This window comes from Tupaia chinensis, unplaced genomic scaffold (assembly GCF_000334495.1).
Source record: "Tupaia chinensis unplaced genomic scaffold, TupChi_1.0 Scaffold000695_1, whole genome shotgun sequence".
Classification (NCBI taxonomy): Eukaryota; Metazoa; Chordata; class Mammalia; order Scandentia; family Tupaiidae; genus Tupaia; species Tupaia belangeri.
Window position 1 is genome coordinate 1,433,163 of NW_006160218.1, and position 26,069 is coordinate 1,459,231.

The 26,069-nt window shown below is 42.9% G+C and overlaps 1 long non-coding RNA gene across 1 annotated transcript; it reads right to left on the reverse strand.

The window, feature by feature from the left end:
- Positions 1-329: 329 nt before the first annotated feature.
- LOC102473486 (uncharacterized) lies at positions 330-12,373 on the reverse strand. The gene is made up of 3 exons (XR_336302.1): positions 12,256-12,373; positions 5,102-5,220; positions 330-568 (listed from the first exon to the last, which is right to left on the reverse strand). It is a non-coding gene; the product is annotated as an uncharacterized LOC102473486 (long non-coding RNA).
- Between the last annotated feature and the right edge of the window lie 13,696 nt (positions 12,374-26,069).

Below are 26,069 nucleotides of genomic sequence, written 5' to 3' on the forward strand. Positions count from 1 at the left end.
AGTTGATCTCTTTACCTGCTCTGGCAAGCTAGGGTTGAGTTTCTGCAGCAGTTTTAAGCATTCTGATTAATAAATATGCTTATGAAAAATAAGGGGTTTGAAACCAAAAGGAACTGGGTAACTTGGGTTCAATAAAACTAAACACTGGGATAGTTTATTCCATAAAATGACATTTCTCAGATGATTTATTATGCTAATGTGTTCTATGGTTCTCTAGGAGAGGGTAGAGTTAGAAGTATTGCCTACTGTTACTGTGACTCATCTATTTCTTATTTATTCTATTTTTTAAAAGAGCAAAGAGATGGCGGAAAACCCATAGGGTTGTGAGGACAGATGGGGAGTGGCAAAAGTAGAAGCAGAAAGGTCAGTCACTAGGAAAATGAAGGGGAAGGCAGGGAGGGCGGGTAGGGTCACGCGTGGCGATGCATGTACATCCCAAGCAGAGATACGCGCTACGCAGTTGGACATGGTCTGGATTCAGGACTGCGGGAGATGTGTGCCTCTTTGCCATTTGGAGCCATTAAGTATGGTGGCCGAGGGTCAGAGCAGCGCTCCTGCTGGGAGTCATCTAGAAACAACCGGAGATATAGAATTGTGACAAAGTGATTTCCTAAACACCAAGTGTATAAAGTTTTTTTTTAGCAAATTAGAACCAACAAAAGTGATTAGGGTGGGTGTAAGAGGAAGAAAGCCTCCCTGGGCTTAAGAAATAGGTAAATAAGTAAAACGAGAGGAGAGGCTCTGAAGGCAGGTAACAGAGACTGCAGTTTCTCCTCGAGAGGAACAAGTATAAATGTAAAGCAGTTGCCCGGAGGAGTTTGGAAGTCGGGGGTCATTGTTCTTAAGAGAGTAGAGAGGCTGGATGCAGATAGAAGTGAGGCCGTAGGTGTCCTGATGCAGGAGGGGGTGGGAGGGACGCCGTGCACCTGTGGATGAGCTGCCAGCAGATCACAGCGAGTCATGCATCAGAACAGGGGCAAGGCCCGCGCCACCGGCCAGGCTATCAGTGTGGTCACGGGAGTCTGGGCGGCCCTCCTCATTCTCTCCCTGTGTCATCACCAGAAATCCCAAAGGACTGAGCATGTGTTGGGTGACCGAGAGAAAGAAGATCGCAAATCTCATGGACAGAGAGGAAAAGAAAGGACAAGGGAAGGAATTTGCACTGAAGGGCAATAGCCTTTGAGCACTTACGGGTGTAAGATGAGGTATGGTAATGAAAGTCCCCCCAAGCCAAGCTCAGCTTGTCCCCATTCAGGTAATGGCTGCATTTAGTGAGGGTCAGTTACGGTCTTACCAGCAGGTAATTCGAAGAGGAGCGGTTAGCGGCCTAGGCGAGGACTGCCTTTATTAAAGAATCGGGAGGCCGAGTAAGAGGGAAGGAAGGGACGCGAGGGTGAGAAATACACAGACATTGATTGAGGGCATCAAAGGTGCATAGGACAGGATGGGGGAAAATGAGCTGGAGCCAGGGAAATGGAAACATGAGAGGTGATGGCTGAAGAATGAAATCGTTAAACGTAACTATGAAGAAGGGGCGGAAAGGAGGGGAGAATAACTGGTTATGAGTGGGAAGGGGGGTCGCTATCCCCTTCATGCTCCTTAAGGCAATTTAGATTTCATGATTTTAATCAAATTTCAGATCCTGTAAGAATAGGTTGGGCGTCTTTTTCTTTAAAAAAAAAAAAAAAGATTAAAAAAAACGTGACTGACCAAGTATTGAGAGTCCTCCAACTTGTTCAAATTTCGATATAAATGTGGTCGCTTTTCCAGTCAGTCAAGAGCTCCACATCCATTAAAACAGTCACTGGCAATACGAGGCCATTTACGTTTAAACTGTACTTAATTAGAATGAAATGAAATGCATGATTTACTTCCTCAGTCTCCCCAGTCACATTTGAAATGCTCCAGAGCCCCTACCGGTTAATCGCTGCTGCACTGTGCCCTGCCAACCTAAAACGGGTTCACCGTGTGCATGAGTTCTACGGAACGATGCTATTCTGGAGGGCTGCCTCAGAACATTCGTGTTCAAGGTTTCTGGCACAGAGCAGAAATGAAATTTTGCTTTATAACTACCTGATCGGTTTTGCTAGAGAGGATCATCTGACAGCCACACAGCTCCCCAGATGCCATGTGTTCCGTAGCATCTGTGAAATAGGCAGATCATTGCCATGGTTACTGTATCACTTAATACGAGCTAATGAGAAGTAATCCTCCAGTAAAAGGCAATACAAAAGGCTTATTTGATTAAAGCAACCATTTCCCATATGTTCCTCTGTCAACGATTCTAGTAATTTTTGTGGTTGTGGGAAGGGTTTGTGAGGCAAGCCTTTAACCCCTACTGTGCTAGCGTACTCACAATCCTCAACAAAACTCATGACTTGGCTATGTGAATGGGAGAAGCTAATGATTCTTTTAACATCACGAAGCCAGAGATCCACTTCCAGGCTTACTTTTGGGGAAGTAAACAGAAGAGGAAATAAGCAATCCATTCCTCGTGAGCCAAGGTGAGGGCAGCTAAAACATCTGCTTGATTCTAGCCACATGGCATGACTTTCAGAAGAAACTGCTGTTGCTGTAACCAGCATGTTAGAAAGACTCATTTTCAAGCTTCAATAGATGTTCTGTTTATTTGATGGAATTCTGCCTCCTATGGCATTGACAATATGAAAACATACACTGCCAGGGAAGGAGAAAGAGGCAAAGATAAAAAGCAAAAAACATATTTTGAACTCTTAATTTGTGCCTCAGATTAAATCTTAATTTATGAGATCGTTAAATTTTATAAGGCTGCTTGATGTTCATACCGATTCTTTGGTGCACCTCTATGTTCCTCTCAATTGTAAAGATGAGCATTATTTAGAAACAGTGAGATCAATTAACCTGTTCTCAGAAGGATGGTCTGTGTTCTCACAATGGATGGTAGTTGGAGGTTGGAGCCTTCCTGCCTCCAAGAGGCCATATCGTCATGGGCAAGAGACGCAGAGAACACGTCAACATTTCTGAACATGTTCCTGAACGCTGAGCAGAATGCCTCACTCAGTTCAGCAGAAAGCCCATCGTGTGAGATGTCATGAAAGCACAGGAGTGATGGACGTGCACAGAGAACTGCCAGTCAGAAGCAGAGATTCACTGAGCGGCTACTCGAATCATACACCAGACTGTACATTTCAACAATGAACTTTATGAGCTTCCATTGAATTTGATGAGGTAGATATTTTCAGCCAATATTTGGATGAGGTTGAGGAAATACACAGAGTTACCCCAAATGAGTACCTGCTACTTTATTTAAAATGACTTGAAGAGATACCAACTCTATTAATGCTAACTTTTTCTTTGTTCATGATAGAACACACGTGCCTAAGTGAGAATGAGAGAGCGAAGGGAGAGAAGAGCGCCCTTCACGAGGTCACACTCATGCCACAATTCCTCTCCTCGAGTCCTCCAGCCCATTAGATCAAGGAGGCCACACACGGCCAGCATGCCATGGCCCACCTGGGCTAGGGTTTAAACCATGGCTCCCACGTGGCTTCCAGTACCGCAGCCTGGCAGGCCATCACCTGTTCCATCATAGCTGGGCCAGCGTTCCCTTCTGCAACTGGTCACCACTTCCTTATGCTAACAGCTGTACAGGTTTGGAAGAATTTTCCCCCTTGTCAGTTTATAAATTTTATTGTCCTTTGAAAAAATCCCAACTTTTAGTTTCATTGACTTTGTTATTTTTCTATTTCTTCTTGCATCCATGTCTAGTCCAATCTCTATGTTTTCTTTCTTTCTGACTGCCTTGGATTTCATTTGTTTATATATTTAAGTGTTTTGAAAGTTAGGTTACTAGATTAAGATTTTCCTTTTTTTTTTTTTAAATTGCCAGAGGTCACAGTTGTTCACCAGAGAGACACACAGAGAGAGAGAGAGAGGGAGAAAGCAGCTCCATTAGGGCATTAGGACACGGTCACGCCATAATACCTCCAGTTTATGTTCTGACAGGGGTTCAGTAGTGTCCCCTTGTGGTTTTGATCTGCATCTCCCTTATGATGAGGAATGGTAAGCAGTTTTTCATACACTTTTTTGCTGTTCATATGTCTTCCTTTTCAACTTATTTTCCCATTTTTTAATTGAGATAATCTTTTTTTTTTTTTTAGGTTAAGTCACTTGAGTTCCCTGTGTGTTGTAGTTATTAGTCCCTGATCTGAGGCATAGTTTTCAAAAATATTCTCCTATTCTGAGGGTTGTCAAGTCACACTAATTACTGTGTCTTTTGCTGTGCAGAAACTTTTTAATCTGACATAACCTCATTTGTCTATTTTGGGGAATATTGCCTGTGCTTTGGGTGTCTAATTTAAAAAGTCTTTGCCTGCCCCAATGTCTCCCACAGTTTGGAGAAAGTCTATCCTCACAACTCCCTGAGCACCAAAAAGAGAGAAACTTCCTTTTGCGCATTTAAACCTGAAATCCCCACTGTGGATTCCACACTTTCCCCCACAGTAGAGGAGGGAAACAGGCACAGATCTAATGCACATCCCAAGGAAGGGCACAAGCACACAGCTGCAGAAACCCACTCCACAGAAGGAGGAAGAAGTGAGGCCATCACCAGATGACTAAAAATCAAAGCAGAGTCCCAAGAGATAGAAGAAAACCAGGAAATACCTCCCCAAAAGGAGCATAACACGCCTCATCAACAATGGCTAAAATAGAAGAGATCACAGAAATGCCAGGAATGCAAACTATTCCTCAAAACAAAACTCATGGTGATGCAAGAGGACAGCCAGCCAGTTGCAGGAGATGAGAAAAGCTGTCTGTAAAGAGCCTCAGAAAGAATCAAAAAGAACTTCTGGAGATAAAAAATACAATGCAGGAAATCAAAACCTCCCTTGAAAGTATCAAAAACAGATGAGACCACACAGAAGAAAGAATGTCTGACCTTAAAGACAAAACCTCTGATTTAGTCCGAACAACCAAAAGGAATGGAAAAGTAACCACTGAAAATTAGAACAACATACAGAAAATCCTAAACACTATTAAATAGCCAAGTATATGTATACTAGGTATTCCAGAAGGTGAGGAGACAGGTAAAGGTGTAGAAAAATCTCTTCTATGACAGTACCTGAAAAGTTCCCAGATTGAGAAAGTTGTGTGGACATCCAGATCCAGGAAAGACAAAGCACACCAAGGTCCTCTGCAAGGCACATCACAGCCACATTGGTACAAATCCAAGACAATATTCTAAAAAGAGAGAGAGAAACAGCAAGTTGCTTACAAAAATGATCCCAATAAGCTTACATCAGAGCTCTCAATGGAAATAATGCAGGCAAGAAAAGAATGGGAAGACATATTTAAAACTCTGAAAGAAAAAATTAAATCTCAACCAAGAGTACTATACCCAGCAAGATCACCCTTCAAATGGGAAGGAGGAATAAAATCATTCCCAGATAAACAAAGGCTGAAAGAATTCACCAACATTTTACAAGTCCTTTAGGACATATTACGGGAATACTATACCAGGAAAACTAAAGAGAAGTAAATAGAAGTGAAAAAACACAAAACAATTAGAAAAAAAAAAAGTAACAAAATGACCAAGATAAGCTCTTACATCCCAATAATAATATTGAATGTCAATATATTAAATTCCCTAACTAATAGGACCAGACTGGCTCAAAGGATAAAAAACAAAGGAACAAACAAACAAACAAAAACAAAACAGGACCTCTCTCTGTGTTGCTTTCAAGAGACAAACCTCGTTTACAAAGACATAGATTAAATGTTTTGGAATGTAATATTTGTAGCTTCATCAGTGTGTTGAGAAGGAATGTGCTTTGAACTTAGTTTTCAGTGATCAAGAACCGCCGGTTTTTGAATGCATGAGCTGAAAGAAGATTACTGTAATGGATGAAAACCACCTTATTACAGAAATAGATACTACATATTTTCCATCTTTAGTTTCTCAGAAGGGCTGTTAAGAATCATTTTAACTGTTAAGTTTTGTACACCTCTATGATACCCTGCCCATTTCTTTTGCTTAACTAAAGTGATAAGCATGACTGTCGCAACGATTACATTTTCCAGGAAACAGATTCAACTGTTTTGCACACAATCAGGTTTAAGTACAAATTCATCAGTTATTTGATAAAGTTGTCTCAACATGTTTCATATTGCATTTGCATGTTTACTATTATAACCATTAGCCATCGTATAAAACTAGATAATGAAAAAAGTCCAAAATGTTACAAGTAGCTGAGTCTTTCTTTGGAAGGAATTTAAAGAAGGCTAAAATGAAGAATTTCATGAAACCTGTAAGTCACTAAATCACTGATTTCATCATGTCTTCACTTTTAAGCCTCTCTTTCCCATTTCGTTTTTGCTTTTTTGGTTTTTTTTTGGAGAGGTTTTCGCTATAGGGCGCATGCGCTAGCCAGAAAGACAGAGAGAGACAGAGGACAGAAAGCGAGAAATCACCCCCCGGGGGGATGGCCACGCCGCAATCCCTTCTCCTCCATTCTCCTCTTGAGATCTTGGGCACTCATGCACACACGTCCAGCATGAGTTTAAGCTGCCGGGTCCAGGACTTGAATCGCGGTCAACTACATGGGAGTCCCGCGACGTAGCCATTACTCTAAGTGCAGGTCTCTCATTTTTGCTTTTTTGAGGACTTACTTTTTCATGCATAGTACAGTACTGTGGTCTTACAAGAACTCAGTGAGTGAGGAAAAGTTTCCTTTTTCTATCTCTGCCTAACTGAAAAAAAAAGAAATAGGAAAAAAACCTGCTTATTGTCTCATGCCATTTATAGGAAGTATCCAGAACAGGGAAATATAAAGTAAGTAAAATACCAGTTGACAAAAACCAGAGAGAGAAAAAAAATGGGGATAGAGTACGAAAAGATGCAGGATTTCATTCTCGAGTGATAAAAATATTCTAAAATTATATAGCGATGGGGGTTTCATAACTCTATGAATATATTAATAACCAGGGAACTACATACATCAAAAGTATAAATATGTTGTATGAGTTAGATTTTGAATAAAGTGACTACTTTAAAAGCAACAGATTGAGTCCAGACTTTTTTAGCCAAGGGCAAATTTCCTGCCACATCTGCACTGTATCTTTCTTCAGGAATCAGCTTAGAATCGCCTGGTTCTCTGTGTATCCCCCTTTAACATCCGGTTATAGTCTCACCTTTGTAGGGGTACCATTTAGGTTTTTATTGCACTAATTGAAGTATGACTCCATTAGTTGGCCAGATGTAATTTGACCCTCCAAGTCAGAGATCTCTCTCTGACTCAGGATCTAGGGTGTAATAAATAAATAAATGGAACTTGAAACTATGAGGAAGGAACCAATGAAACAGAATGGCTTCTTAACGGGACAGGTACAAGAGACTTGTAGTATTCATCAAACATGCAGCCATACAATGCAGCATAATAAATCCCATCAAGGCTGACTGCTGATCTCTAGGTAAGACTAATTGAATGTTTATATCAAAAATAATAAAATCAGAATTTAAAAGATATCAAAAAAATACGGGAAGAAGACAAGGAAAACAGTCAATGCAAGGGAAATGTTCTGGGCCTTCGGGTCTGAAGTGCAGAACCGCCAGGAATGGTAATGTCCCCTCAGGACAATTCATTTCGTTGCCAGCAAACTTGCTGTTTTCTGCTCACCGTCACCCAATGACGTTGCAGGATTTCAGTAGCTGCGTACAGGGCAATCCATCATTTTCAACTGACCTGTCCCACCCTTACTAGTAAAGTAAAAGAAACACATGGCTAACTTATGGAATGAAGTCCTTTTTCCTAAATATTCTCTGAGATGACAAGATCTTTGGTGACTCAACCTGGCCTCTCCATTGCTCATTAAAAGCGAATGTAGTTATGTCAACAAACATTTCCAGAGTTTCTGGAAGCAATCAACATGAACGTTGCAGGAGACATGGCCTCCTTCAGTTCCAGAATTATGCTAAACTCAATTCTGTAACAACAGAGAGGAGAAAAGATAATTGCCCCAAACTCGTTTTTGTTAGTTACCTGTATACATAATCACATAATTAAATTATATGCTGTAGTAGATTTCAGATTAGTCTTAGTAATAGCTAATGAGACACTCAAAATCACATACACCATCAGATGTTTAATTCGAGTTCAATAACATGGCATTCGACATTTAAGGCTCATAAGAGAGTAGAATACAGGAGAGAATTATGTTAGCTCCTGAAATGGCATCCTAAACTCCTACTTGTCCTTAATCCTGTACTTTCAAGGTTTGGAAATTTCTTTTCCTCCACCCTGATGGGTCTTCTCTCACACTCATTTTTTAACTCTCCACAAACCATTAAATCCTCTCAACACATACAAGGGTTTTTATCCTCTTGAGCTCTTTCCACCAAGAGATAAAATGAGGGTTTTAAGTCCCGACGCTAGAAGAAAGTCGGTCACTTCCACGGTCTCATGGTAGCCTGGCTACTGAGTGGAAAAGCCTCACATGCATACCATGCACTGTTTTCCATGAGGAATGATAAGCTGCCAGTCCATCTTCTGCCCTTAATCATGTTCAAAGATGACTGTATCCCCTCATGCCTTACACTATTTTACCAAAGCCCCCTTTTTATTGTTTCTGGGGTTGCAAAGGAACCATCTAGCCTGCATGCAGGCAATGAGGCTATGCATTGTCTGTAAATAGCTTAAAATAATAATCAAACTGATTAAACATTAATCTTCTTTTTGTTTACCTGGGCCAACAATAATAAGCAATGTCAACAATTAAATCATCTTTTCTATGGGGCAAACCTTCCCCACTGCTCCCAGCCAAACTCCTCGTACCACTATTGAGGAGTACACAGAAGCTCCTCAGGAGGAAGGGATGATTTAGTCAAGGGAAGGACCATGTTTGATTTGCTCAGAGCTGTCTACTTCATGGGATCTTGCACAATACCTGCTACAGAGGATGCTCAAAAATATTTATTCAATTAAATGTCTGTCTCAAGGACATTGTAGGTAAAAGGAACAGAATGTGCAAAATCATTAAGATTAAACTGCCTGACATATTCAATAACTGCACAGCATTTAAGTTTCTGATGCTTACAACAGAAGAAGACATGAGACAATGATCAATGATCAGCAATTTGAATCAGGTTTGCCAAAGTATAACATATAAGCAGTAAAGAGTCACGGACCGAACAGTGAGCCAAACTGCGGGCAGACACGCTCCATTACTCAGTGAGCACACTTTCTATGTAACGTATTTTTCTAAGTCCAGAAGATATAAGAGTTTTGAGTTGTTGTTCCCAAATAACTCACAATCTGGAAGAAACAGAAAGCATAGATAGCAAAAATACCAAGTGCGTCTTTGAGTGCACCTTCTACGTACTAAGTGCTTTGCAACTATTATTGCTATTTTTATTTGCTGGAGGATGTGTGTGCTCATCAGAGAGAAAGAGAGTGAGATGACACCCATGGGGGATGGCCACACCACAATCCCTTCTCCTCCACTTCTCCTTCCGGGATTTTGAGCACACACACATATGCACCTGGCATGTTTTCTAAGCCAGTGAGTCTGGAACTTGAGCCATGCAGCTGGCCATTTGAGATCCAGTCGCTTCAACCACCACATCACTGGGTGGCCCCCAAGTATTATTTAAAAGGACCCCAGTAAGGCTGCAAGGCAGATTTTATTATTACCAGCTTTTTAGTATAAACAAATGGTTGGAAGGTCAGGGAGGCTCAGGTTCATGGAACTTCAGGTGGGAAAACAGGGTTGACAGATCAGATCTGTCTGGACCGGCTAATGGAATGGCCAAGGGCAGGTCTCAGGTCTGTTCAGCTGCATCATGGGACTCATAGAAGAGCAAAGGATAAGATGGAAAAAGAAGCTTGGGTCTTTCAAAGGGTATCCTAAGTCTTCAAATTGTTGATAAAGCCCTGACAAGAAAAAAACGTTCATTTGTTTAAAAAATAAAATTGGGGTGTGTGTGGGGGGGCAACCCTTTAGCCCAATAAGTAAGGGAGCCAGAGCCCACACAGCCGACTGTGGTTCACATCCCGGCTGCAGTGGCTCCCCAGCCACTCCAGGTGCATGCGTAAGCCCGAAAGCCTGACAGCATGGGGAAATGGAGGAGCAGGGCCCGTGGTGTGGACACATCCCCTGGGTGCACATCCCACTGGGAGTGCTTTCCCCAGCCCCCCAGCTCCCTCGCCATTTCTGACAAGTGCACAGGCTTCCTGGCAGGTGCAAAATAACAACACTGGGTAAAATTAAGACCTACCGTTTTGAGTACTCTTCCAGAATGAATCTGTATTTTGGTATTTTTCTCTTTAATTGATTTTCTCTAAATCCTGGCTTACTGGTACATAATGTCAAAATAGAAGTCTAAATAATGTTTGGCCTAGTTCCATAAAGATTGCTGGAGATCCCAAATTGTTTGGACTTATTAATATTTTAAGCAGCTTTCCTAGAGATTCCAGTAGATTCACTCATCTGTCAAACAGACTGTCATAAAAAAATACCTTAAAAGCAATTAATTTCTTAAAGCTTACAGTGCTGAGTATATAAAGTCAGAGATGTATGTGTGTGTATGTGTGTGTGCATATATATACATATATATATACACTCATATATATGTATTTACACACTTTCATATATATGTACTCATTTGCACACATATATATGTATGTATACCTATTCACAGAGACATATTTATGTAGATAAAGGGTCTGTTTAGATTATATAAATTTCAATGAAATACAAAATGCATAAAATAATGGGATAAGAGATTATATATGTTAGCCTATATCAAGCAGTCAAAAATGTTATGTAATTTAGATAGGTCTCCTATTATTTATATATAACTCAAAGTTATTGTAAATGCTTAAAGAAACTTCACACTCATCCATCTTTTCAAGAGGGCTGTGTATGGAACGCATTAGTGAATTACTTTCTGATAGACTACGGTTGTGTCTGAGTCACAGCGAGAGGATTTGAGAATATATCCCCTCGCAAGGCACCTTCCTTGTTCTCCCCTATGTTGATGTTTCTCTCTCAGAGGTGCTGCAAGGTGATGGGGCAGTTTGAAAGGCCTAGCAGGAGCAGGTTTTTTCACCTTGAAGAGCCGCACCATTCATACATTTGAGTTTCTGTTCGTGCTTTATCCTGAGCCTTGGGGATGGAAAATATTTCAGGGCACTGAGCTGGGGTCAATGAGAACCTTCGGATCCGAAATGCAGGGCTGTAGACACTTCAAAGCACATTCAATTAATCTTTATATATTGCTAGATAAATTAGATCACACTTCTTATAGATTATTCTAGGGTTATTATGTCATTTAGTAAATTCAAACCCAATCATTATAGAAATTAATTCAAATCCCTCTCCTACTTTACATTAAAGCTCAGACATTACAAAAAAAAAAAAACTGGATTCCAAAAAAATCTATTTTTATTGAAGTGATGTTTCTTCTGCTCTGTAGGCCCAGTTTTGCAAGGATTTTATGTTCCTCAAGTAAGCAATGTTCATCGATATAAATGTCCTTCATGATAAATAACATATCAGCAAAACTTTAAATCTGTTAGATAATGCCTAGTCATTCTCTTAGCAAATGTCTACAAACACTATAGACTCATTTTCCTACCCTGAAGAGTGAGAATTGGAAACTTGGACGACCTATAGCTTCGCTGGGGTATCAGTGAGTGCCCGATTATTTTCTGAGCATGAGCAGCCTTCGGGACCCTCGATGCTCATCCATAGGGGCCATTGAAGAGTTAACAGCAGCAAAATCATCTCCTACATGGAGTACATATCTCAATCACAAATTTTGCCAGATGTTTTGTAAAGAATTCATGTCATTGCTGTCGTTTCCCCCCTTTCTTTCTTTTCTTATTGACTGAAAGGATCGATATGAACAGGAGAAATGGAGAGAGAAAACGCTCTGGACAGGGTCTCATCAGAGCACTCCCCCCTGAGTCCTCCAGCTCCTCAGGGTTCTGGGGACCCCCATGCACGCTTGTTGTGTTTTTCAAAATGACCCCAGGGTCCAAGCCATTGGACCACATGGGTTGCCACATTGCTTCCAGGCCTGCCAGGCACTAACCTACAGCTGAGCCATAGCCACTGGGCTTGCTGCTGTTGTGTTGATCAAAATTCAATGTAAACTGATTTGATTTGGGCAACCACACCCACTCATCCACCCCCCTCCCACACACACACACACACACACAGTCTTGCACATATACATGCATCCTTAATCGATCATCATTTTACAAAGCTCCTTACCCCAATTCTGAAGAGAAAGGACTGTCACCCACTGGTGGAGGCACATGCTACCTTCTTTGGGTTTCCATTCTGTAAGACTGGCTTTTCCTTAGGAATACACATCCCTGATCATGAACACCTCCTGCCATCACAGAGCCTGGCTTGGTCAAACCAGAGGGAAGGGCCTTCTGTCCAGTGTTTACTTGGAAAACTTGCAGAACCGGTTTTAGATTGGCCATGTGCCCTTCATAGACCCACCTCTGAGACCTTAGATTGGCCATGTGCCCTTCATAGACCCACCTCTGAGACCGGTTTGGTGAGAAAGCATACAAGCATGGCAGCTGGTCCAGCAGGTGGCGCCGAGGGTCAGGCAGAGCCCACGTGTCCGACGGTGCAATTTAAGGCCCAGCAGCTTGAAAAAACAGGCTGAGCACATGCACGAACATGTCCGAAATCCCAAGGGGAGAACGGAGGAGAAAGGATTATGGTGTGTCCATCCTCCCTGGGAGGGGATTTCTTACTGCCCTTTCTCTCTCTCTGTCTCTCTTTAGCAAGACAATGTGCCCTAGAGCAAACAAACAAATGTAGGGAAGTTGGTATGAGACAATTTTCAGAATAAGAAGGGCAAAATGAGATTTTGAAAAGCAGAGAAGTGACAGCATGACCAATGAGATGAAAGTTCTGTGCTGGGAGTTGTCTTAGTTTGTGGCTTCTAGTTCAGGAAATTAAGTTCAGGGAATAGCCATTTCTGATATATTTGTCTTTTCAAGGAATAACTTAAATATTTCATCTAATTTTCTTGCTATTTTCCCTTTTTTCTTTAAATTTGGGGCAGGTAACTCCCAAGGACGGGAGACGGCACAGCTATGACAGTTGCAGCGGTGATCAGTTGAGAAACTCCAAGTAGATTCTAGGGTTGAAACTAGTTTCCAGCATAAGTACCACCATTCTGCACAGAAGTGCTATTTTTATCCCATGGTAATGGAAAAGTACTCATACCTGTGAAGCCACAAGGTCAATTAAGTCTTAAGATTATCCAAAGCAAACCGAGTTTGAACAGATTTGCTTCAAAGATTTTAGATGTAAGAACTGATGAAGGAAAGTAAGTAGAAATCAGGCCACTTTGAAATTCTAAAGCCAGCCAGAGGTCAGCTACCTCTGATTTACTATTTAAATCTAACCTCACTGATAGCGAATGCCGAACGCCGGAGGAGGAGAGAGCTCTGTGTTCTAGGTGGTGACCACTGTCATTTACAGAGAATTGGACACCTACTGGGTTATTGGAATACACATTTAGCCGCAAGGAACTTCAAAAAGTTCCTGAAAAAAATGGAATCAAAATATGAGTTTATTTCAGTGCAAAATACTTAAGAAATTCAAGCACAACTTTTTCATAATGTGCATTTTCCATGGACTTTTTGAAGAATGCTTGCATGTGCATAACTTTTTGAAAAATAGTTATTTATTATTATTGTTGTTGTGTAATTTGCCAGAGGGCATATGCACTCACCAGAGAGAGACAGAGAAAGAGAGAGGGAAAGTGAAAAAGTAAATCTCAAGTCCCCCGTTCCAGGACTTGAACCAGGGTAGGCCATGTGGGAGTCCAGTGCCTTAACCACTACCACCACCTGCTCACCCCAGAATTATTTTTAAAATATAGATCAGTTGAGAGAGATTTCTTGTCAAAGTCTAAATTCTTTGTAACTCACCCCAAAGTGTGAATTCTAGGCTCTCTTTCTCTGCTTCTTCGGTTGCCATGTCTGTGTGTCCTGATGTGTGTTTATTGTCTGTCTGAGTCGTTCTAAAATGTGTCACTGGCTCCTATAACTTTCAGTGACATGGAGGAAAGTACCTCTTCTCAGTAAAGCTAGCATTATTGCCCTCTGTCACGAAGCTTTATAATACTCTATTTTCACAGTGTTTCCTTAGGTGGTCAGAGTTAGCGCCCAGTGCTTATGGGGCCATGTGTTTTTGCGTGAAGTCACCTGCGACCTTGTTGCCAAGCTACTCCCCACCTCACAGCTTTGGGCATAGACTGAAGCCCGTTCTGACCAGGTGAGGTTTTGCTCCCTTTCCTAGATGGTAGGGACCAAATAATCGTAGGGCAAACTCATTTCCTTCCATTTCTGGTCTCACGGTGAGTCTCCTCCTTGGTCTCCCTTGAGGTAAACATCTACCACTGGCCCAGTTCTGGCCAACAGAACACGAGAAGGATAACACGCCCCGCTTCCAGAACTGTTCTATTAGAACCTCCCTCAGACCCACACAAGAGCCTGTCCTTCCTCAGCCACCAGCTGAATGGAGGGCCAAGCCAGAGGAAGGTGACGACCCACGGGGCTCTCGAGTGACCTTGTAGATTATTACATGACCAGAAGCAAAATGGACGCCTGCTAGCCTCCACTTCTCTGACAGGGGGAGCAGAGAACGTCATTTCTAAGTGACAGGGTAAAAACCCAGAATCATCCTCCTACCCCAAACCTGGTGTCATCCTGTGTTCATGTTTGCTTTTCTGTTTCGTTCCCCCACCCCCAAACAGGGATGGAATGAGTGGAGCTGTCTCCTTGCCCCATCCTTCACCCTCTCGTACATGCACAACCTCCTTCCACTGTAGAAAAAGGAAGATTTTTACCATCGGCATTATTTAGATTTGTCTGTGTACGTTGATGATTAAAACCTGACCAACTTGGGTCAGCAGGTGGCATAGTGGTTAAGGTACTGGACTCCCACCTGGCCTGTGGTTCTAATCTCAGACCTGGCAGCTCTAAAGTCACACTGAGCGTGTACGTGTGCATGCTCCGGATCCCAGGAGAATGAAGAAGAAAGGACTGTGGCATGCCTCTACCCCCTGGGGTGCAGTGATTTCTCACTTTCCATCTCAATGTTTCTCTGTCTCTCCAATGAGTGCACACGCCCTATGGCAAAGACCCTGGTGGGAGGGAGCAGGGACAAGTGACCAACTTTTACTGCTCTCCTCCACAACTCACAGAGAAGCCAGAGCTGGCCAGAGCTTTGCCGGCCTCTGGAATCTGGCCCCTCCTGCTCCCGGAGCAATGGATTTTGATCTGCCGTTCTCTCCCTTGTGAGGATGTGAAGCACTCTCCAAGCACTTGGCGTATTAATCTTCATAACCTCCCCGGACACCCCTGAGAAGTTACCAAAGGGCAGAGGAAAGGGCAGCAATAATTATCCTTCTTTCGCAGACACGGGAGATTGTGACAGGAGGGGGTTTAATTAAGGTCTCCAACGACTTGTGGAGACAGACGGAAAAGGACTCAGCTCTCCTGCAGTCCCATCCTTCTCTATCCTCTCAGCCACTCTTCGGCTTTTCACCACGTCCTTTTCCAGGATTTCTCCAAGCCCTGGTCTGGGATTCCTGGGAGGTGAGCTGGCAGCCACGCGGATGCAGGCTGCATTTACTCATGCACGTCTGCTTGGACCGTGCTGCGGCCTTTGACCGGCAGCTTGCAAGCTGTACGTCCCCAGGGGAGGCCAGAGAGAGCCAACCTCAGGGAGGCTGAGACTGGCCGTGACTCATTTTTTCATGTGGAAGCTATTTGTCGGAAATGCATTTTTTCCAACAGGTGAACCAAGTCTTCTCGCCATCTGAAATCTCAAGTGGGCAAAGAGTACAAGGCCATCTATTGCAGTCACTCGCCCTTGTGTGTTTTGTGGGAAATAATGCGCGTATTCAGGGAGCCAGGATAGCCAGGGGGAGCCAGTCTCTAACAGCCCTAAGGTTCTGGAAATTCGCCAGACCGGTTTCTCTGTGATGGGAGGAATGATGCCTCTCCACTACTCCTAAATCAGACCGAGCTCGCTGCAGGGCACAGGCGGGAGAGCGCTGCCAGAGCGGCCAGGCCGATGTCGGGGTTCAGTCCCAGCCCCACCCAAGCGCTGTGCACGGTGGGGTGCGTCTGTGGTCCTAGCTAGCCAGGAGTCCGGGGCAGGGAGGACTGCAATGCAGCCAGTCCTTTCAAAGTACCTTTCTGGACCAGCCTCAGACCTGGCAGTTAGGGTGAATGTGGCCAACTACATGGGTTGCCTCCCACACAGAATGGGTTGGAGTGTGTGCGTGAGTGCCCAAAATCCCAAAAGGAGGGAGCAATGGAGGAGAAAGGGTTGAAGTATGACCAGTCTCCGAGGGGTGTGTGTGTGTGTGTGTGTGTGTGCGTGTGTGTGTGTGTGTGCGTGTGTGTGTGTGTGTGTGTGTGTGCATGCACGTGCTTTCTCACTTTCCTTCTTTCTCTGGTGAATGAATGTCCGTCTGTCAAAAAATGTGAAAAGAAAGTACTTTTCTCCTTTCTTCTTTCTCCCCCTTCTCTACTTCCACCATCCTCTCATTTACCAAAAAGGACTCCTATGGCTTTCCTCCCTCTTCCACTCCTCCTTCGTGGGGTGCCTTCGTGATCTGTGTCAGACAGGAAAGCCTACCATGCGAGGCAAACACAGGGCCTTCTCTGCTGTGCCATGCAGGAGCAGAAGCCACGCCGGCCAGCTGGGAGCCTCTGGAACCTGGCCCCGTCTCCCCTCCAGGTTCCTGTCTCTGGTGACAGCAAAGTACGTGCCACATGTTTTCCTTCTCGGTCTGTTGCTGAATAACTGAATGCCTGAGTCGGGTGATTTATAAAGGAGTGCAGATTTTTCCACTTAGGGGTTTGGAAGTCCAGGGTCGCGGAACTGGTGAGGGTCTTGGTGGGGACTCTGCAAGCCCGAGCCGGTAAAGCACTGTATGGTCAGAGCGCGAGCAGGGCGTGTGGTCCACGCAGCAGCAATCATGCGGCCCACCCTGGTCACCTTGCCGCCTACAGCCCCGCAGCACACCTGCTCCACCTTCTAACACAGCAATGCCAGCATGTCCGCGCTCTCCCCAGTCCTCAGCTCACCCAACTTCCGCACTTCCTGGCCAGAGCACCACACGTGTGGTCTCGTTAATCTTCCTTGGGTGAGATGTGTTTTTTCTTGTAAGTTCTCCTTTCAGAGAGTCCCTTCCCTCGTCCGCCTGTGTGTTCTAAGTCCAGGTTACACACGGATTCTCTTTAGAGACCTCCCCTTTCCCCTAAGGCTGGATTAACCACCCCTACAATGGGCTCCATGGCACCCAGCAGGTGCTCCAAAACTAGTTATTAACTAGATACTAAGTTCAGGGTCAGACTTTAAAAAGTATTATTTGGGATATACTTTAAGAGGGTCATTAAACCAAATAAAAACAAAATACATGAAACATTGGCAATCTGACCCAGTGACCACACATTCATAAGCTTTTATCCTGAAATTTCATTTCTAAACAAACTCCCTAAGAAAATAATCTAAAATTCAGAAAACAAAGCTTTCGGCAAGAAGATATATGGCAGCATTTTCATAAACCGTAAAATATTGGAAACTATCAATGATCCAATATAGAAGTCAGGGTGTGTGACAGGTGGGATTTCATTCAGCCATTGAATTCTTTCCATAAAGAATTTATAATAAGCAAATTCCTGTACTGTAATGTTAACCAGAGAAGGTACGTTAAAACAGAATTGCACATTGTGTAGGTTTAAAAACTACACATAGGACCTGCCCGAGCAAGGCGGTAGCTGGGGAAACCTGCAAGGCTGGAAGCTGCGGGGTCAACAGTGAACCCAGTCCTAGGTCACGCTGGGAGACCCACACAGTCGAGCGAAGTGCTGGAGGGCTGGAGGTGACAGTGACCAGCGCTGTGAGGGGTGCTCATCTTTCTCAGTTAAAATGATTAAGTATATCTAACGCCTGATATAATTTTAAATATGAAATAAACCAAAAAATCACACACGAGGAATAAGGAAGAATAGGGAGGAAAAACTAAGGCAGGGAAGTATTTTCTGTAACAGGCGAGGCCGGCGTCAGCACTTCTTAGGGTTTTGCTGAAACTTCCAGGAAAGGGATGCACACTTTCTGAGGGCTCATCGTGAAGTGATTAAATCCGTTTACTTCTAAAATAACCTGAGACCAAACATTTTCTGTTTCAGGAAAGTCATCATGCATTTTTGCATAGAAAAACATGTCACGGCTTTTCTGTCAACTTATTGTTCTGAACTAAGCTATGAAATAAAAGCGGTTACCTCCCTACTCTGTCACTCCTCTCAAGATCTCCCTCTGACACCAGGTGAGCAGTCTTTCCCACGCGGGCTAGTTCTCGAATCCTCAGGGCACACAAACTGGGTGGGCGTCCTATGATTGAACGCGATTTTGACAGTAATTGCTCAGCACTATCTAAGATCCCACAGGTTCAGGGCTCAGTCCCACGAGACTGCCCTCCACTTCAGACGACAAGGGGAAGAAGTGGGTTCCTACGTTATGGGCAGCTTCCGTCCGACTTGGCGACAACATCCACCTCTTCTCGGTTTGGCAAACCTGCTAGAGCAGCTTGCAGAACTCATGAACGTGCACTCACTCTGACTGGGTTATTACGAGGTCTATTAAGGGGTTCCAGCGAGCAGCCAGACGTGGGAGCACAGGGCAAGTTCTGGAAGCGTTCCGAATGCAGGGCTTCTGTCCCCTGGAGTTTGGGGTGTACCACTCTCCGGCATGCAGCTCATTCTTGTTCACCAGGCAGACTCTCCGGAACCCCATCTTTCTGGGTTTACGGAACTCTCCTACCTTCTAGTGCAATGGCAGGCTGCCCTGACAACCAGCTGCCATCCCATAGCTACCTAGAGGTTTCCCAATAGTTATTTCATTAACTGCAACTCAGGTGTGTGGTTGAAAGGGTTTGCTATAAATAACCAAGGATCACCTTTGTCTTTCTGGAGCCCAGAAAGAAAATCAAATATAACAAAAGAATGCTCTCGTAGCTGGCTCTTACTAGTTAGGAGTTGCCACGGTCCAAGGAGCTGTGTACCATGTCAATAGAATGCACACATATGTGCACACACACACATCCACGTAAATGAGATTAAGGGTAAGAAACCAACAGCCTTTGAGAGAACCATTAGAAAACTACTAAGATAGTAAAATATAAATAATGAAAGAAGAAAAATATTCTACATAGAGTTAAAGATCGTACCTAAGGAATGTTAAAGTCTAGGATGTCACAGGAACGGGAGCATTTTCTTCAAATGCTGCATAGAGTTCTTCCTCTTTTTATACCCATGAACACAGCCATCTGTAGATAAAAATTAAAATGTAAACCTTCCCATTGGGAAAACTATCTAAAGCTCTGACCCTCTCTGGTAAACTCATCTGTCCCGGCTGGCCTGCGTCAAGGTCTCTACCCATACTTGACTGCTTTTTATCACCTTTTTTTCACAGGTCCAAATACTTGAAATCCTAGATTTGGATTCTCCTTAGGTACAATCTTCTATTTTTCATTTTATTTTTCTTCTTCCTTCATTTATATTTTATTACCTTAGTTTTCTAATGAGTCTCTCCAAAGGGTATTGGTTTCTTAGGATTAATCTCATTTATGTGAGTGTGTGTATTTCATTGAAACATTTATTTTAGCATCTTTTAAATGGATTCCTTCTTCAGCATATCTCGACACCCTTCCAATGATTATTGCAATGTTCTATTATCTTGAAATTTTAAAAAATAAATGAATCATTTGTAAAAGTATTTATTTTATTTATTATTATTGTTAAAGAGCTTTTTGCCATAGGGTGCATGTGCTCACCAGAGAGACATAGAGAAACAGAGACAGGAAGTGAGAAGTCACCCCCAAGGGGATGGCCATGCTGCAATCCCTTCTTCTCCATTCTCCTCTTGGGATTTTGAGCACACATACATGTGCCGTGTATGAGTTTTAAGCTGCCAGGTCTGGGACTTGAACCACAGTTGACTATGTGGGAGGCCAGAGACGTAATCATTATGCCATATGCTGGTCCATATTTATTATTTTTTTTAAGTTTGCTATAGGGCAGGTGTACTCACCAGAGAGCGAGCAAGAGAGTGAGAAAGAGAGAAAGCAAGCCACCAGGCCAGGGACTTGAACATCAGTCAACTGTGTGGGAGTCCAGTGCCTTAACCACCATTCCACCTGCTGGCCCTCTTGAAATATTTTGATCAAACAATTTCTTATTGCTTTAAATGGAAACTAAATGAACAATTAAATGGAGACTAAATGAACAAAGCATTTTATTTTCTGAAAATATTATTTTTTTTTACATTTACTTATAGAATTAAATGGGAACCATCAGAGCTGAAGACCTGAAAATCTTCATACATAAGTTTAAACATTTGATTTTTAGTTAATAAATAAAAAGTGAATAAACACTCATGTTCTCTGAGCCAGTAAAAAGCTGCTAACAATTCAATCTGGGTCTTTCTTTTAATATGTTCATTCTATAAGATTAGTTCCTTAAGTAATAAATGACTGCTCGGTGAAACACCAGTACCTTTCCTGCAGAATTTGAACAAAACATGGATAAAATAAAATAAAGTAACTTTTCTCCTGAGATAGAAGCTGAAAGGTACTATGGACGCAGCACCTGGAGTGAACAAGGGTAATAGGGTGTATAATAATTAATTCACAGCAGCTATTCTCTAGTGATCAAAGATTGAATCATATGCAAGTGTGGTTTTAATTTCCTCTTTTAAATGAAGAACAAGCAAAACTATAAATCACATATCCAGTTCTGCTATAAATCTCATTTGTTCCATTGCTTGCCAACAGTCTGAAAGAAATATTTTATTCTCCACATCCTCATTCATATTGGGTTTGTTATATTCTATTCTTTCTCATAATAAGTAAGCAAAGGACATGCAAACTCTGAAGTCGTTAGCAGTGATTTGTTCGCTGGCCCCCAAGATTGGCAGTGACAGGCAATCAGACATGCTAACAATATTGGCTTGTCTTTAAGCCGTGTAGTTTACATTCCGAAGGAGACAAGACACCAGACGCAGCACTGCACTGGAGGGGCATGGACAGTGGCTTACGGGTTGCAGGGTGGGGGTGGGGAGGTCTCCTACAAACTCTATTGTTAAGATACAGATTTTGTTTGTGTGCGTGTTTGTTTTTATTGCTGTTGTTTTGAAGCAAAACTATAAACAGTCTTTTCACCAGCATTTTGGAACACCTTACACCCATGTATAGGATTTACTGGCAAAAAGCTACAAGTGCATGGGCATACCCTAAACTTTTATTTATTCATTATTTCCATCTTCTGGAAACCAAGATTTTATTGTGTTAGGTCTCAGATACTTCAGATACTAAGAGAGAGGAGGGATCTTGAGCCAGATTTGTGAGACGGCTTCTTTTCTCTCTCAACCCTGATCTTCCTTTGAAGTTCTGTGGACTCATATGTCGTTTTTTCCTTGTTTATCCTGTCAAGGTTTGATCTATTTTTGTGGCTACGTGGCTTTTTCTATGGAAATGGCTCTGCCTGATGTAATAACCTGATGGTAGATAACAGAGTTGAAATTTTCTTTCTTTTTCCCAGAATAATGGTTTTGCCTCAGTTACAGAGTGCTCTCTGAATTATAAATACAACGTTCCAAGGATAATGAACAACGTATGCAAGATGTCTAAGTCTTTGATATTTAGACTGTCTTAACAAAGAAAAATATTCGAATTTTGATGAAAATGTGGTGCGAATTCGTATTTGGTGGACATAAATCTGAAAATAAGGTTCTGACTCTTGAACTTGTGAAGATTTATGTTTTTTGTGTACTATTCCCCAAAGTCATAGCTCATCATTTGAGGCAGGAAAACAACCTTCAGGAGAGGAGTCCCGGGTTGCAGCTCTACTCTCAGTCTTTCTGCCATGTCATCCTGGGTAAATCACCTGATTTATTCCTTTCTTTGGCTTTCCCTCAGGGGAAGATATGTCTTTTCTCCTCACTTACATTCAAGAACAACATTAAACATCATGCACACTTCCTAAGATAATAGAGTTTATTTGAAAGAACACCAAACCAATAGCAGAACCACCTCACTCAAATGTTTAAACATATCCTCTTACTAGAAATGAGTTCATTAATAATAGTCATGTTTCTGGGTCTCTATTCTCCATTCTGCAAAATATATGCTAATGTCATTGGCAATGTGCATGCATACATGCACACACATGCGCACACTTCCATGTACACATGCAGTCACACCTGCATGTACAATATGTGCACACGTGTGTTCACACTCAGCATGCACACGTGTGCATACACACATACATGCACGCACATGCGCACACTTTCATGTACACATGCAGTCACACCTGCATGCACAATATGTGCACACGTGTGTTCACACTCAGCATGCACACATGTGCACACACACATACATGCACACACATGCGTGCATGCACACACACACAAATAGCTCACGTAACTCTCATACTTCCCTTCCTTGGTAAGTCACATTTTTATCTGCCTTTTACAGATGAGAAAACTTGAATCACATAAAATCTCGCAGAATAAGTTGGCCCAGTTCTTATAGCCAGGTAGTATTAGCAGGGAGTTTAGAACACGCAGGCAGCTTGGCTACACTGTTTATGCGCGAACTCTGACTTAGAATCTGAGTTTTTCTCATTGAAATATGATAGTCTAGGATCTTTACAGATGAGGGAAATTCTCACAGTGTTTGGAGATACCTGCAAAATGCCGTCCACCGAGAACCCGCTGCTATAAAGATTTGCCCTCGAAGTACAATTTCAGAACCCTTCCCTTCAGTCTGCTTTCTTCACAAGTGTAACTTGCTTCTAATAGCAGAGCCATGTGGCAGTGGCCAGCTATCTGCGTGTTTTTGTTGACTGTAGCCGTGGGAAATGGTCTCTCTGATACTCCATGTACGATGTCCTGAACAACGGGTTCTTTCTCTCCGCATGTCACCTTAGGAACGTCTTCTTGGGGTTTCCTTTGGTATTATAATTCTTGTGGGGTTGCAGTGGTTTGTCATGTTTAAGGCTTGAGGCAGAGTAAAAAAGTCTGTATTAACCACCTACTTACTATCGAGCAGCTAATGGATGAAATATTTCTCCAAATAACAACCTTGCTCTGAGAGGAGAGGTTAGCGTTGTAGGAAATGTTATGATTTTGAGGTCCGAAGCCCAGCAGGCTTTTCATTCTGTATGTGACCTCCGAAATTCGAGGAGCTCATGGGCACTCCACCCCTTGCCTTGTCCTCTAGCCCCTCTTATGGCATGGGGTGCAGGTAAAGGGGCCAGCACACTTGATGGGGGCACTGCTCCGCAGTCCCCGGGCAGTCCAGCAGATGGCTGATGAGAGAGGCCACCGGATGCCAGGTGTGGACAGAACTGCAAGGGGAGAGACCACAAGAGGTCGTGGGGAGAGGACGGCGTGCATGTGAGATGACATGGATGAAAGGGCTGGATCCAAGCACGGGGACAGTGGTGGTCTCGCGGACCCCTTAGGGAGCACCTCTGCTTTGCACGCAGCAGGGACGTGGCGTGCTCAGCATCAACGGTGTCAGCCTCGTTAATGCGCGGGACGGTTCGAGCACTTCTTGATTATCCCTCATTATCTGCTCTCTTGCCCAATTTAACCTCGCCCGTCTGGATGCTGGGCAATCATGTTTAGATCTTTTTCGTTGTTGTTTGGGTTAAGCAGGCTTGAAAGTGTTGACTCCTTAATGACCCGTCTTCATTATGTGAGGAAATTACATGATGCAGTATACCAGCTTTGCGTTCAACCTTCACTCTTCACTCCATTATTTAGTCATTAACCTTGTGTTTCCTATGACCGCAGTTCTTAAGGTGATCAGTAAAGGCTCACTTCTGCATCGAGGGCTAAATTAAATTAAATCGAACACAATTCCCCAAGTGCTTAGCACAGCCCCAGATGCTCTCGTACTCGCCTTTGTATCCCGAGGCCACAGGTACCCGGCACGAACGAAGCACTCAGAAGGCATTTTTCAATGAATTAGTGCTTGGTTCTCTGAAGGATATGGAAGTGGAAAAGATGCCATTTTGACCCTCAACAATTTCAAGAACTGATTATGAGAACTAGTTAAAACACGTCTGAATAAATTCGTGTTCGATGATAGATGAAAAGGCACACAGCTGTGTAGGAGTCACACAAGTAAAGGGGGAGGTGGAAACTACCAAGGAGACTTGGGCCAGCAGGTGGCGTAGTGGTTAAGGTGCTGGACTCCCACATGGTCGACCGTGGTTTGAGTCCCAGACCCAGCAGCCTGAAACTCATGCCAAACACATGTGTGTGCATGCCCAAAATCCCAAGAGGAGAATGGAGGAGAAGGGATTGTGGTGTGGCCACCCCCCCGGAGGAGTGATGTCTTGCTTTCTGTCTCTCCCGTAAGCACATGAGTCCTATAGCAAAAATCTCTCCAAAAAAAGAAAAATCAGGATAAGGAAGACAATTTCAGAGGATAATCCCAGCATGTCACTAAGGGAAGATGCTTTGATGTCCATAAGCATAATTCAGGCACATTGCTCTATTTTCCTTGAAGGAGAGTACAATGTTTATTAAATCTGTGTCCTCCATACCTTATACAGGTCTGAAATAATCCTAGACATGAAATAAATAGCAAAGAGAGCTTGTGTAATTTGTGTATAACAGATATGCTTGACCGATACAGGGGATCAACTACAAGGAAAACGGAACAAAAACTGAGGGAGACATATTTTAACTTAAGTCATTCAGGGGTCTAATAATTACCTAATAAAACTCATTTTAACTGTTGCCATTTGTTGTATTTTGTGTAGTTCAAAAAAATTGCACAGAGATTAATTTTGTCCAGTTTCAACTTGGTACTCCAATACAAATTATTGCAAAAATTCCACACAAGTTAGAAAAACCCTCACAGCAAAGACAAGATAAGGGGTTTGGAATTAGAAAATATAGAAAATCTGTCATTGAATCCAGGCCCTTCCTTTCTAGCTAAATAAACTGGTATAGGTAATTTGACCTCTTTGGGTCTCCGTTTCAGGAGTATCAAAGTTGCGAGAATAAATTAGTAATGGGTGTGAGGAAATTTAGTAAAATTAAAGTCCATAAAATATTTAGGAAATGCTGGAGCTTCAATGATTTAACAATTTTAGCTTCTTTTGTATCAGTTAAAATGCTTTGGCTATTAAGACATTTCTAACTGGAATTAACATAAAGAAATCCCTTATCGCATTTAACAAAAAGGCGAGAGAGACATATTTTAATTTAAGCCACCCGGGGGTTTAATAATGCTATCGGACCGTTGTGCACTGACAATCCCTCGTGAATTGGTTTTGGAGGCTGGCAGGACAGCACATGCTAGCCTCGTGTTACAAAACACCTGCATCAGTTACTGACATCACGTCTCCACTCAGAAGCCGTCAGAGGCATAAGGTGACTGTCTTTTCTTGTATCTCCTCATTTTGATGAGTATTTTCTGGAACAGCTCTAGTAGATGTTCCCTCTGTCATTGGCCAAAATGAGGCATATGCTTGGCCTTAGGTTGTTAGCAAGACAATGGGGTTAATTTCATGATTACAGTATGGACAATTCATTCGGGAATGTGGACCATTTGTTTGTTTGTTTCGCTTTGTTTTAGGTTTTTGCCATAGGGTGTGTGTCCTCACTGGAGAGAGACAGAGAAAGGGAAAGTGAGAAATCACCCCCCAGGGGGATGGCCACGCTGCAATCCCTTCCCTTCCCTCTCCGCCCCTGCCCTCCTCCTCCTTGGATTTTGGGCACACACACACATGCACCTGGTTAGATTTGCAAGCTGACGGGTCCAGGACTCTAACCACGGTCAGCCATGTAGGAGGCCAGTGCCTTAACCACTTCGCCATCTGGTGGGCCCATAAGTGGTATACATTTTGAGGATTCAAAAAGCTTCATTATTGTCAAATGTAGCTTTCCAGTTTGAACTTTCCATTTTATTTCAGAAAGCTCCCGTTGGCAACTCTTGAACTAATTTAAATGAAATAAGA